General features: G+C 45.6%; 1 protein-coding gene across 7 annotated transcripts in view; it reads left to right on the forward strand.

The window, feature by feature from the left end:
• Nucleotides 1-13,245, forward strand: part of NFIX (nuclear factor I X) — a 253,331-nt gene that overhangs the window by 168,749 nt on the left and 71,337 nt on the right. The window lies entirely within an intron of this gene.

Raw genomic sequence — 13,245 nt, forward strand, 5'->3', positions numbered from 1 at the left:
AGCAGGGGTGGCTAGCAGAAGCTTTATCTATACTTCCACTTTTGCTGGATTTTGCACTTTGACTCATACTATGTACAACCTTGGTGAAATAATTGTCGTTTTTCTTGGCTGGAATAGTTGGCACCAGCTGAGAGACTGTCTCTGCTCAGAACACTCAGAAGTCCCCCCCCCCCAGCCAAGACTGGATTCACACAACTGAAGTTTCCTTCTTGTCTTCTTGTCATTCTCTTTTCATGAGTCGGAAACATCAGTTTCTGTGGCAGGCAGGCATGTCCCTGAAGAGGCTTTGGCAAAAAGCATTAACCACATATATGGGGTGGAGTGGGAGTTGCTGAGATGATATTATTAGAGGGAGCTTGTACTGTGTGAAAGGCAAAGAGCCCTGTGCAGAGCTAGAAGCTTCCCCTTTGACACGTGCTTGTGTTTTGCAGGCCAGCTGGAAACTTTTCGCTGCTTGCACTGTCTTCCCTACCTTTTTTTTTTTTAAGGCCAGGTTTATCTGGTGTCTGCCTGCTTGCCACTCCCTGCTGGGATTTCTTCTGCAGGAGTCTGAGGAGGTAGGATCTGTCTTTCTTGGGGGAATCAAGAAGTTGAGGCTCCTCTTTTATTGGCTAATTAGTAATGGCAGAGCAGGTTGCCCTAGGTCAGAAGTCAGGGATGGCTTCCTTCAGCGCTCCATTGCTCCTGCCCTGCAGTTACACGCCTGTCAGTTACTGACCCTGTCATTAGCACAGTGGAAGAATGAAGCAGAGCTGGCTGTCTCAGCAGGCTGCCTTCTCCTCCCGCTGTATTAGTAGCCTCTCAGCACTGTAACCCCCCTCCTGCCTTTTATTTACATCCTTTAGCAGAATTAAGTAAAATATGGCTTCTCCTTGTGGACTCTGGCTTAGCATTGGGGAAAGGGACTTGTGTAAAATTATACAGTAACTTCATGGCAGATTGAGATTGCCCACAGTTCCAGTGCCTTACCATGGGGATGGACCAGAACCACTTTTTTCTTTTTAAAGAAAGAACTTTAGAATCTGAGGACCTCGTCATAAGACTTTCTAGCCCTTCACTATACAGGTGATTTTGAATATATATATATATATATATATATATCTATATATATATATATATCTCAGATACCTTTAATGTTTTCTGGCAAACTTGATGTGGGTCAGAACTTTTGACTGGAGGATGCCACTGGGTGATAGGAGGTCACTCAGAAGATCATGAGCTTTTTTAACCTCAGCTTGTTTTCTCATTAGGAACAGAGCTGAAAAGCCTTTAAATTTATTGCAGGCAAGTGACAAGTGGTTCATTGACCGCCCTGATCCCCATCAGAACTTGTAGCTTCCAAGAGATTATTTGTATCCTGTTTCTCAATCCTCAGAGAAATTCACTCCCCCTACCCTGCTGACCATTTAATTATATACTTATTACCATATAATTACAGGGTAAATATACGTGATTATGTCCTTTAAATCAGAGGGCAGGTTACATGATAATTAGCACTGGATGTGATGAAGGTGCTAATTGTACTTCCCAAAACTCTGTTTCTCTGGATGGCCAGTGTAAAGCCCTGCAAGAATTGCTCGCAGTTGTTCAGAGTGAGCTATACTTTCATCCCTCTAGGGCTGGCATCCTAACAGCCACTTGAGGTTGCTCAGAAAAGCAAGCAGAGAGAGACTCCTAAGGTCTCAGCAAAGCCTACCTGCTTTCTGCAGGATTCAGAGCTTTGTAATAGGGGCTGTTTGATTCTTTGCTATTAGTAAACACAATTGTGCTTATTGGTTTTAGAACTAAAATCACATTGTGTCAACAGAAAGGCAAAAGAATAGCCATGAAAACAATACAAATTTGCCGCAAGAAGTGCTGTTAAAATAATGTCATTTCCCCTCCTCCCACCGCTGCAATTTTATTTCATTTATTTATGTAATAAATTTCTCTCCTGCCCTCATAGTGACCATTTGGGGCTGCTTATAGCACCATACAGAATAATACATTCATTAAAATATACAACAGAAGCAGCCTCCACACCAAGAGGTCTGTCAAAATAAAAATGCCTTTGCCGATTAACCAAGAACAGGCAGAAGGGGGTCCGCCTGCACTTCACAGGCAAAGTGTTCCACACTGTTGATGCAGTTCTGTCTCTTGCCACCTTCAGCCTCGGTTGGACATGGGAGAGGCCCTCTGCTTCTGATGTTAGAGAGCAGGTAGCTTGTTGGACATCCCTCATTGTGTTCTCCTCACATCAAATGTAAGAATGTAAAAAGAGCCTGCTGCATCAGACCAGTGGCCCATCCAGTCCAGCATTTTGTTCTCACAAATACTGCTGTTTGATGAGTTTCCCCCTCAAATGAGCTTTAATCTGACTACAAAACTTGAGCTGCATCTGCTTCGTACTTAAGAATGGCGTGAATGTTTGCGACAGCCATGAGTGTGCATGTGTAGATGACAGCTTCATGAATTGGAGTCCCGGGGGGTTTTGCGGGGCTGGGTGGGACCAAAAGAGCATACATGCCTGATGAAGATAAGCCTGTACCCTCTGATATGAACAATACTCTGCAGGTGTAATTTGAAATGCATTGGGCAGGGGATGACCTTGCTGTGTTTGAAGCCACAATGGTGAATGTACCCTCTGCCTCTCCCCATAAATATATGCTTTGCACCCTCATGTTTCACTTCCATGTAAGGTCTAGGGGAAACTAAGGAACCGTGGTAGCAATTACCTGAAAACCCTCTTGCACAGCTGGCCTGCCCAGATTGCCAGTGGTGAAAGGGGAGGCTGGGCTTGGGCTGCTAGTAGTGGTGATGAGAACCTGTTTAAATTTCCCATGATCTTGCAATGTGCTGACTGTTTCAGGATGGGGTATAGTGAGAACGTCACTGCTCCCATTGTATGGGTAGACCTCACAACTAATCAGAACCCCAATACTCCCAATACTGGGAAGAAGGTGCAGGAAATTGGCTTCCTAGATCATCTGTCATAACAGACTATATCGACTTGCCAATCCTCCATTTAATTTAAGCTGAGCTTAAAAGTCTGGGGCTCCGAATGTGCTTCCAAATGTCAAATTTCTAACTTTGACTCATCTGTCAAAGCTAGGGCCAGCCCACCCATTAGGCAAGGTGAAGTGACCACCTAAGGCGGCAGGGTCCACCCAGACCAGCAGATCCCAAGGTTGACCTTTCTTCCCCTCCCCTCTTGTTCTTGATGTAGATCTTCCCTAACCATCTTCTTCCTTGGCCAGGGACCCGGGGGGGGGGGGTGTCATATGCCATTTGGGGTTCCACCTCAGGTTCTGAAACATTTTGGGCCGACTTGGGAACACTGTCTCCAGACCTTAGAGAAGTCCTTCCTTGCCTTGGTCATGCTTTGTCAGTTGCAGCTTGGATCTCATGCTGCTTATATTAGGCTCTTACAGATAGCAAGATAGAGGTGTGTTCAGACAAGGAGGGGCAGCGGATGTGCCCTGGAGGATCCTTGAGGCAGGTGGGTTTGTGGAGCTATATATGTGAAGCGTGGGTCTTTGTGAAAAGTGTAAGTATACGTGTAAATATATGTTCAGAATATGCTTTGCAGTCCCCCCCCCCTTGTTGCGCTCAGTTTCCCCTAACTTCAAGCAGAGGGTAAGGGCATGAGTTGCCATGCGGGGAGCGGGACGCCCCAACACCTTCATCGTCAGTGTAGCAAATGTGGCCGTGGTGCCTTTAAAAGTTCTGCAGCTCCTTGGCTGGGCCTCCCCTGCTCCAGCCCGGGGCCCCCAGATGTCTTGCATTGCACACATCTGTTTGACAGCTTATTTTCTGTGGTGGAAGAAAGCGGCTGTGGCTATGGGTTTGGGGAGGGAATCTGTCTGCTCGGAGAGGGAGAGAGAAAATAATTGTGGGGAAGAGGGTGGGAGAGCCAGCTCATGGAATGGGTTTGTGGTTGGGAGGAGAAAAGTGTGGGGTAAGATGCAGAGGTGTCTGGGGTTTGGGTCAGGCCTTCAGGGGAGGAAAACGTTACAGAGAAGTGTCTTTCTTAGAGATGGGCAGGCGCGGCAGTTTTCATCTGCTACAAACGTGGGTTAAGATGATCCCAGAGTGTATGTGGAAGGGGTGCAGGAAAGGATCCTGTTTTCTGGGGGGTGAGTGTGGGGGGGAGGTTCATTTACTCCTCCTCTCTGAAGGAGTTTGTGTTGTTGGGCTTGGGAAGCTGCCCTGTGCTGTATGCACCTCATGGTACCTCCTGGGATCCAATATAAACAATAAAGTCTTTGTTACTTTGACCTGCTGGCGTGGAGCCAAGCAAATTCTTTGCGTATTTCCTCTGCTCAATTCCCTCCCCGCCCCCCCCCCAGCTTCTTCCAAATCTGCTCCTGAGCACATAAGGAAAGGCAATGTGCTTCTGCAGCCGGAGATTCAGCCCAAGCCACCCCATCCACACCACCCAGTGCCTTGGCTGTCCACCAGCTCTTGCTTCCAAAGCAGGCGTATTCCAACCTTTAGGTGAGGGAGGGAGGCAAGAAGCTCTGAGCAGAAAGCCTGGTCTTGAAGCGTGAGAGGTTTAGCAATGCCCTCTGCATGGGGGGCTGGAGTGGCAACAAGTGGCTCAGGGCCGAGGCTGTGCAAGGGGTGGGCACTGGCAAAGCTGAGCTTGTTTGACAGGAATGCATATGCAGGATGAGGGCAGGTAGACAAGCCTCGGTTTCTGCCAGATCTCTCCTCATCTCTGCAGTTTAGCCTTGTCATTTGCTTTCAGTGCTAGTGGTCTGTTCTAGAGCATGTACAGAGTGCCTTTTCCTCCTCACTGAATAACAGTTAGCACTCCCCGTGCAGTGATTAAAGCACCAGGGGATGTCAGATGCGTTTAGCTTAAAAGACCCCAGACCTCCTCATTATGAAGGGATTGGGAGACAGCAGGAATTCCTGAGATCATTCCATTCACACTGTTCTCAGCCATCGAAGCAGTGGTTCTTATATACTGCTTGCAATGGTTTTATTAAATTATATAAATGCAATGGTTTTATTAAAACCTCAAAGTGGTCTATTTGTCACAAAGAGCCATGTTCACCAGTCCAGGGTCTGTTAATGCAACCCGGTAAAAGAGCTAGGAAATGAGCTAAGGATTCAGCGCTGGACATAGTCTGTGTCCCATACCTTAGGGAAGGTAGTTCTCATAACAAGAGCAGGAAGGCAGAGCTAAGGCAGAGTTTGGGTCCCAGCCTTACTGAGGAAACTGGGCTCCAAAGGTGGCATTAGAATAGATGGTTTGAAAGTCATGGGATGCTTTTATTGTTATTTTGGAATTCATCTAATAAAAGACCAACAGGAAAATGAAAAATTATTCTGCCAGTCAATTGCAAGATTTCCAAATCTTATCACAATGATGTTATTATAGACACATGTGCTATGTCTGTAATAAGATCCTTCTGTTTAAAACAGAGTTTCCCAAACTTGTGTCTCCAGCTGTTTCCAGACTACAGTTCCCATCATCCCTGACCACTAGTCTTGCTAGCTAGGGATGGTGGGAATTGTAGTCCAAAAACAGCTGGAGACCCAGGTTTGGGAAAAGAAAAGAAAAAAACGACCTATTTCCATTGTGATGTGAAGCTTTGCTCCCCTGGTAAACTTTCAGCACAGCTAAAAAGCACGCAGTGAGTGAAATTTGCACTTGGTTGAAATTGTAGCAACAGCCGTTTCCTTCATTAGCTGCGAACTTGGCCTGGGGGTGGCCACAGCCAGAATGGTGGCCGGGACAGCAGCAACACCAGCAGCCACCTCGCCTGCCTCTCCTTTGGAGTGGCTGCAGAGGCTGCCAGTAAGGGCAGGTTAGTCTCTGAGTTGCCTCTAAGCAGATAGGGAAGAGTCAGGCCTGGCTCCTGGGGGCAGGATTCAAGTGCAAAATCCCCTGTGCAAGGCATTCCAGAAAGAGCATTAGGATGCAGCTGCCTGCGGTGGAGAGGAGGGTGAGGGTGAAAGGAAAGTGTTTCTGAATACCCTGCTGGTGCCCTTGTGCTGAATTCAATTGCAATGGAGGGGAGGGGGGAGGGGGACACAGCAGGGAAATGGGGAGAAGGGAAGTGGGAGATGAAAAATGATGGGTGAGCCTAGGGATTCTAATAAGAAAATTGCTTCCAGTCCCGAAGTCTGCAATTGTGGGTTAAAATTACAACCATTCGCCAAACTACATCTCATCGTAAATCTCCACCTCTCGTCCCATTCACCCCGACAACAGGAAAAACAAAGCCACTGTCTGGGGAGAGATGTTATTTATTTATGTGACTAGAAATATAGGGAGGGGGTTATGTGGGGTTTTTAAAAAAATTAAAAAAATAGCAGGGATTGGATCATCAGGCTAGAAAGACAATCAATCTGTTAGCAAGAGGTAGAAACTCTGTACGGTCTTCTAGACTGGTTCCACTCTCCAGATCTGGTTGCCTTCCCCTCATTCTCTCACGATTAGAGTGGCCACAAAAAGTGAAGTCCGAAAATTGTGAAGTAAACACACAAGCACAAAGTGAGAAATGAATACTGAATAGCTTTTTTGCTACCAAATTACATTGTGTAAACATAAGCTCACCAGGAAGAGATGTAAGTTGTTAACCCCTTTCATTTTTGAAGTCACTCTCTCCTGTCCAGGTCTTCTCCCCTTTAAATTGCTCCCAGCACAAATCCTCACCTTACAAAAATTCAGCAGGACCCATACTCAACACTCTGCCTTGAATAGCTACACAATTTGCACATGTAGAACGAAATGGCAGAGCTTTTTTGGGCTGTACCACTCCAGGCTGTAGAGGAAGGAGAATATGTTTCAGTGCTCCTTCGCAAGGAAAAACTTGATATGCACTGAAAGATAACGCATCTCAGAGAAGCTTAGCCTTCTCCCCACCATGTTCTCCACTGCATGTTGCTTTCCGTGTGGAGAAGCATTCAGGCATGTCTTCTTCCACTTGCAGCCTGAAGAATAGCTTTAAGTAGAGCCTTTCTTGCTCTGAAGGCTTAGGGTGAGTAAGAAGAGCAAAGAACAAGAAGAAAAATTAGCAGGTCATGCCTTCAATGAAAATCCATTTAAAATTTCCGCGTCCTTTCCTTAATTAAATCTTGAGCCCCCTAAGGCCAGCCCAAACAGAAAATTATTTCAACACTCAGGATTGGACTTTGGGATGGGGGTCTGTAGCTGAAGTCTTCATGCTCATTACAGCCTGAACTTGTCGCATCGATAGTGTCCTTCAAGTGGTAATTTCATTGCATCTCACAGGTGATAATAGGACATGAGGGATACTAGACCTGCAGACAAAACACAGACCAGCTTGGAATGCAGATCCCTAGTACTGTACTCATCTCCGGGTATCTGTGCCCACCTATGCACTCATTTCCTCAGGCTCATGGCTCTATACTAGTCCGTATTTTCCATTTCTGATTGGTTTAATGTGGCACCTCCATTCACAGCTTTGTCTTACTGTTCTTTCACTCAATTTTGTTTGCCTCTGCCCTTTAAAGAATTCTGGTTTTGCTACATATTTCCTCCGGATTCAGATCTGCCGATGGTAAGGTTACAAGGAGCTGATCTGAATGGCTCCTCATTTCCTGTTCTAGGATTGATCAGTGATGGGACTCAGTGTGGGGAAAACCATTTAGAATAAGGCTTCTGTATACTGTCCCAGCTCTGGGTTCAAGGGTACAACCCTGCTATGAAACTAAGCCTAAGTTTGCAGAAGTCAAGAGAAAAAGGAGGGAGAACACTGTGCCCCTGAAATTATTGCCTGCGATGTCAGGGGAGGTGGAAGAGCCATTCTTGCTTACTTAATTAAGAGCAAACAACAATTTGAGTCTGCCACCCTCCTATTAGCTACGCCAAGGACTGTTATCTGGGAGCTCCCAACTCACACGCCTGCCATGGGCTTCCAAGGGCTGGGGGTTCTTTGCCTCCTTTCTTTGTGCTTTCATTCATTGCTGAATTTAAAGAGAGCTACAGCGGAGGCAGCCTTGTTCTTTCTAATGCCAGCTTACTCACGTGCAGCAGTGTGGCACCCCATTCTGCCCCCCCCAACTTGTTTTAAATTCTAGTGGAATTTAGGAGCAGCCTGCAAGTTGATAGGAAGAAAATGTGAAATAGTGGACAGGAATTGCTAAGACCAATTTTTTTGAGGGATGGGGAAGAGGGGAATGCTGATTAATTTGAAGGGAAGCGAGGAATCTGCTCATTTAAGTCGCAGAAAAATGGCTCTCTTTGGAGTGATGCTGGGATGAAGGAAGTTATGAAAGAGTGACTTTTTGGGTGTAGTCGGAAGACAACAACGACAACAAGCAGGTTACTTTTTCAAGACCCTCTGGGAAACTTGGTTTACAGCAAGCAGCCCCACCCCTATTCCCAAGCCTTGTCCCCACTTTCCCCCCAATGTATTCCATGCATCTGCTGCCTGTACGCAGGGCCCCATTCACCTGAATCCCAAGTGCTTTACAGGCTTATAAAAATAATCCTATCTTCTTGGCTGATTTCCCAGAATATCAGAGCCAGCAATTCCTCCAGGACGTAGCTGGGGAGACAAACTCCCCCAGAGATGTCAGGTACTTGAGTCAGTTTGAAGTGCTTATAGGTGGTTGTTCCCCACCCCCACCCCTGTCTTTCCTTCTCTCCCCTAAACTGGAGGGAGTAGTGTTGCTGTGCAGGTTTAACTCATGGGTCATCTTTTAGCTCTGAAACAATCCTCCAAAAAGGCTATAGTGATGAGAGTGTCAAGGTATGCCCCTGCTGGCACCTTTTGCCCCATTTATGCATTCATCTCATTTCAGTGTGTGTGTGTTTTTTTAAATACATCAGCAGATAGAAGCTTTTCTCCATGCACACACTGATAAATTTGATGTGGTGGTGAAAAGAAAGACTTTGTGGAATTTTGAAGCAGCCAAGAGTACTGTGCAAGGTCAGAAGTAACTGCCCTCTCCCCTATATCCAACCTGTAGTCAAGAACAGAAACTAGCGCACTTCAGTGCTGAATGAATGAGTGCCTTGATTTGGCTCAAACCAACTTAGAAAGAGGAGAAGGGTCCAGAAATTAAGGAGGAGGGGTAGAACAATAACCAGGATGTGGAGCATCATGATACATTGCCCAGTCTAACTGCATTTCTAACAGTTCTTGAATGAGGAAATGACTTTGATAAAAAGAAACCAGGCGAGTCCTAATCAGGGACCACCTGGATGAGGTGATGGAATTGAGTATGTATTCCAAGTCCCTTTTCCCCAATAGCCAATAATGGAAAATTGAACTGGTGCAACTTTCCCTTTGTGATGTGATCTATCTCCTGGAGCTTTTGTAGAACCCTGCTTTGCTTACATCCAGTTACAAGGAGCTTTTACATACAATGTCTAAATGGGATATTCCGAGACAATACCAGATGCTGGGAACAAATGGCAGGAGAAAGGTGTCTGTTTGTGGGCTTCCTGGAAGCACCTGACTAGCCATGGTTGAAATTGGCATTCTGGACTAGATGAATCTTTGGTCTGTTGCAGTAGGACTGCTGTTAACCTTGAACATGGCTGCTGCTGGTGTGGTGGTTAAACACTCAGTTTCTGCTATATTCTTCTGAATGATGAAAAAAGGATGAAAGATCTTGCATGTAGGCATTAGAAAACCTTGTTGGAAGATCTTCACATAGGCAAACCAATATTAATCAGCACATGCATTGTTTAGGTCTGGTGACCACAGAGGTATCAAGACCTGGAGAGCATCTCTTCATCATGGATGAAGCCAATTGCCTAGAGGTTGTGAAAACCTGCCCTCCCACCCACCCACCCCTCCTTTATTGAATTCCCCGAAAGGTAGATCCATTCCCTTGCTGGGCACCAGCTGTAGCACCATCAGCAAAGGAACCTTCCTTTATTTCTGCCTTCCCAGATCCTGTATGTTGAAGGATCTGCTGCTGATGGCTGCCCCATCTCTCCTTGGCCAAATCCCTTTCAGCCTCCTTTCCCTATCTGTGTGTGGTAATAACACTGAACTACATCTCGGAGATCTTGGGGATGTTGTGAGAGCAGAGATTTCTTAGCCGTTTCATTATTATTTTTTACTTCTTGGGGATTGAAAGGAAGAACAGGGAACTTGACTAGAATTTCTGGAAATGCCATATACTGTTAGATCATAGACTTGCTTAGATGTGACATTCAGAATTTGGGTTTCTCCAGATCCTGCTAATTTACATAAGCCTGCATTTGCTAATTAGGGAGGGGGGGAGAGTTGTACAAGGTACTGAAGTCTTGTCCTTTGACACAAGAGATCTCATGTAGCAACCCCATTAGCTTCTAAGATTCCACCAGGTATTTATTGCTGGTGCACTTTAAGGGATATTGATGCAACCATAAGGGCTGGAAACATGCGTGCGTGCGTGCGTGCACACACACACACATATATACACAAATACAGCTGAGGTTCTTTGGGAGCTGGATTCTGAAGCTAGTGCCATATTCTGCAGTTTTCCTGTGTTTCTGCAGTATTGCAGCATACATATATAGCCCTAGTCACTCCTTTTAGTAATTTCACTCAGTTATAATTAGCTATACTGTACTTTCCTACTGACATTTTGTCAGCAGTTTGGGCACTCACTCTGGAGGGTCCAGTTAGGGTGGGTGTAAGCTTTGTTTGTTTTCAGTATCTGCTACTATTATTCACCTGACAATGGGGTGCAATCCACATCATATGCCAGGATCTGTTATTGTTTGTGTTCCAGTTCCTGGCTTTTCCCACTCAGAATCTGGTACGTTTCCCCTGCCCACCCCCGCTTGCCCCCACTTTATCAAGATGAGTTTTTGTGTGGTTGACTTTTTTTCCTGCCCCTGGTCCATTGTTGAATGTCTGTCAAGTAAGCTGCTCATTGCCTTCTGTGCCAGCAAATGGGGTTGGCTGGTAGGAGAAAGGGCTTGTCTGTCATTCTCAAGAACTGTGTCATCTTGGCACCTGGAAAAGGAGCTTCAGCATATCTCACACTTAGTCCTCCTAGCTGTGTCACAGTTACAACCACCATTCAAGCGCAAGGCTGTGTCCAGCCTGCAAGCTCCTCCAGGGTGTCGTGATGCTATGTTATTGCAGCCATTCATTCCCTTTTGGTCTGTCCTAAGAGCAATATTTAAGACAGCTACGTCAGAGAAGGAGTGCATACTGAATACTGCATGGGCCGTTTGATACTGATGGCGCCATATTTGAACGCTGATGGTTCTTGGCAGCTGAGTGAATCTAAAATCAACAAGCAAATCAAATGTCCTCCTTTCCCCTTTTTACATACCCTTCCTCAACATGGTGCCCTCCAAACCTGGACTACAACTCCCATCAGCCACAATAGTCTAAAATTTCTGGAGAGCACCAGGAAGGGGAAGGTTGGGCCTGGCAGCATCATTACATGTCTTTAGGCACCAGGCAAAAACATTCCTCTTTGCCCAGGCCTATGGCTGTTAAATAATCTATGGCCTGTATGGGGGAGAGGACTGTTATTATGATGACTATTTTAATGTACATCACCCTGGGATCTTTTGATAAAGCGTAGTATATAAATTGTAGTAGTAGTAGTAATAATAATAATAATGGCCTGCATTATGAACCAATGAATGCTTGTTCATTTTTAATTTAGGTGTTGGAGCTCCCCCACCCCAGTATACTGACATGGCTATTCTTGATTATCACAACCAGTCTGGAATCCTATGCCAAACATTCTCAACACTTTTAAAGCAGGACATTCAGATATTGTGATAGCAATTCATATATTTTCTGCTTTTTTGGTCGCACAATTTTTTACGTTGCAGAATTGGATATGTATTTGTTCAGGGGTTTGGGGGGAGGGGCTAGGAAAGAATGGTTGGGGAAAATACGAACCTTGGGCTGATGTATTGTGAAGGGGGGAGGACTGTGCAGAGATTTGTCTCTGACTCAATAACCTTGCTAGCATGCCACCTAGACTCTAGTTAAAATAGCCACAACTTTCAAAGTGCTTTCCCATCATAGTGAGGATTATGAACTTGTTGTTTCTTTCTCAGAAAACGAAACAAAACATGCCAATTCTCAGTGATCTGCAGCAGCTGTGCATTAGAGGTCGTATTCTGTGCCTCACAGAATGACTGTGGCCTTGACAGTTTCTAGACTTTCTGCACATGCCTAGCTGTCTGTGTGCATTTTCAGCTCTGAGCTCTCCTGCAGCTCTCCCAGTTACTTGCTTTCCACCCTATAGCCGTACCCACCACAAGTTTCACAGTCCCAGTCACTGCTCAGTCACTGCCCCATGTCCACTTGTTCTAAGTAAGAGGAGAATAAACAATGCTGAAAACAACACAAGTTCCATAAGTAATACAAGTCCTGGTGATGTCACTTAGGATATGAGGGGAGGAAAAGGAATCTGGGAAGTTTCTTCCCGCATAATTGAATTAGTAGGGAAATGTTTTGGCAGAACATTGTGTATCCACAGTGCTTTGTCACCCGGACAACATCTTGGTGGGGAATTTCAGGCAGCTGCCTATGCTGGGTGTGGGAATGGGAGCCCATCTCACACTTTAACTCCTTCACATGGAGCTGAACAAACAGTTCTGGCTACACTGTACCAGGAGTACAAGGCAGCCTAAATGAAATGAATGCATGACAGGCTGAAGTCAAAATGAAAGCATCACAGAGCTGACCCGTGGGACTCTCTCTCACACACCATAAATATTAAGGGCTGTAGGTACTAACGGAGTTCAAAAAAGAAACAGACAAATTCACGGGAGCCAGAAAGATCTACTCCTACTAGGTAGGATTCTCAAAATCTTAATCAAGCTTAAGAGAGTAGCAGGGCCTGATTTCAATATAAGGCATGTTATATAAGCGCTTCATCGTTTTCTCCATGAGAGTCATTTTGTTTGGTCTCAGGATGAAAATGATGTTCCGAAACAGCCATGAGTGATTTCTGGCAACATTTTATTTGATCTTAAGCAAAAAGGCCCTTCACCTTCTGCGCTTGCTACTAAGAAGCTCGAACCCTCCTCTGGTCATCTGGTTTAGACTACTGCAAGCTCCCTTGTTCTAATCTTTACTCCTTTGCAAATTCAAAAGGCTTCTTCTCTGATTTCTGTGACCATGCCTTAGTATCTGCATTGGTTGACTTCCCAGTGCTTTTCAAGAGGGCTGGCACCAGACCCAAAGAAGACCCGTGGCATGGTGCTGATGATGTGCCCTCACCCTCCCAACTGAAGAAGAGCCCAGCTCTGTTGGTAGTGACAGCCACCACATACTTTCTCTGGTGCTGCTATGGTGGCGGCAGTGG

Source organism: Podarcis pityusensis (assembly GCF_964106645.2).
Source record: "Podarcis pityusensis genome assembly, chromosome: 17".
In the NCBI taxonomy this organism is placed as follows: Eukaryota; Metazoa; Chordata; class Lepidosauria; order Squamata; family Lacertidae; genus Podarcis; species Podarcis pityusensis.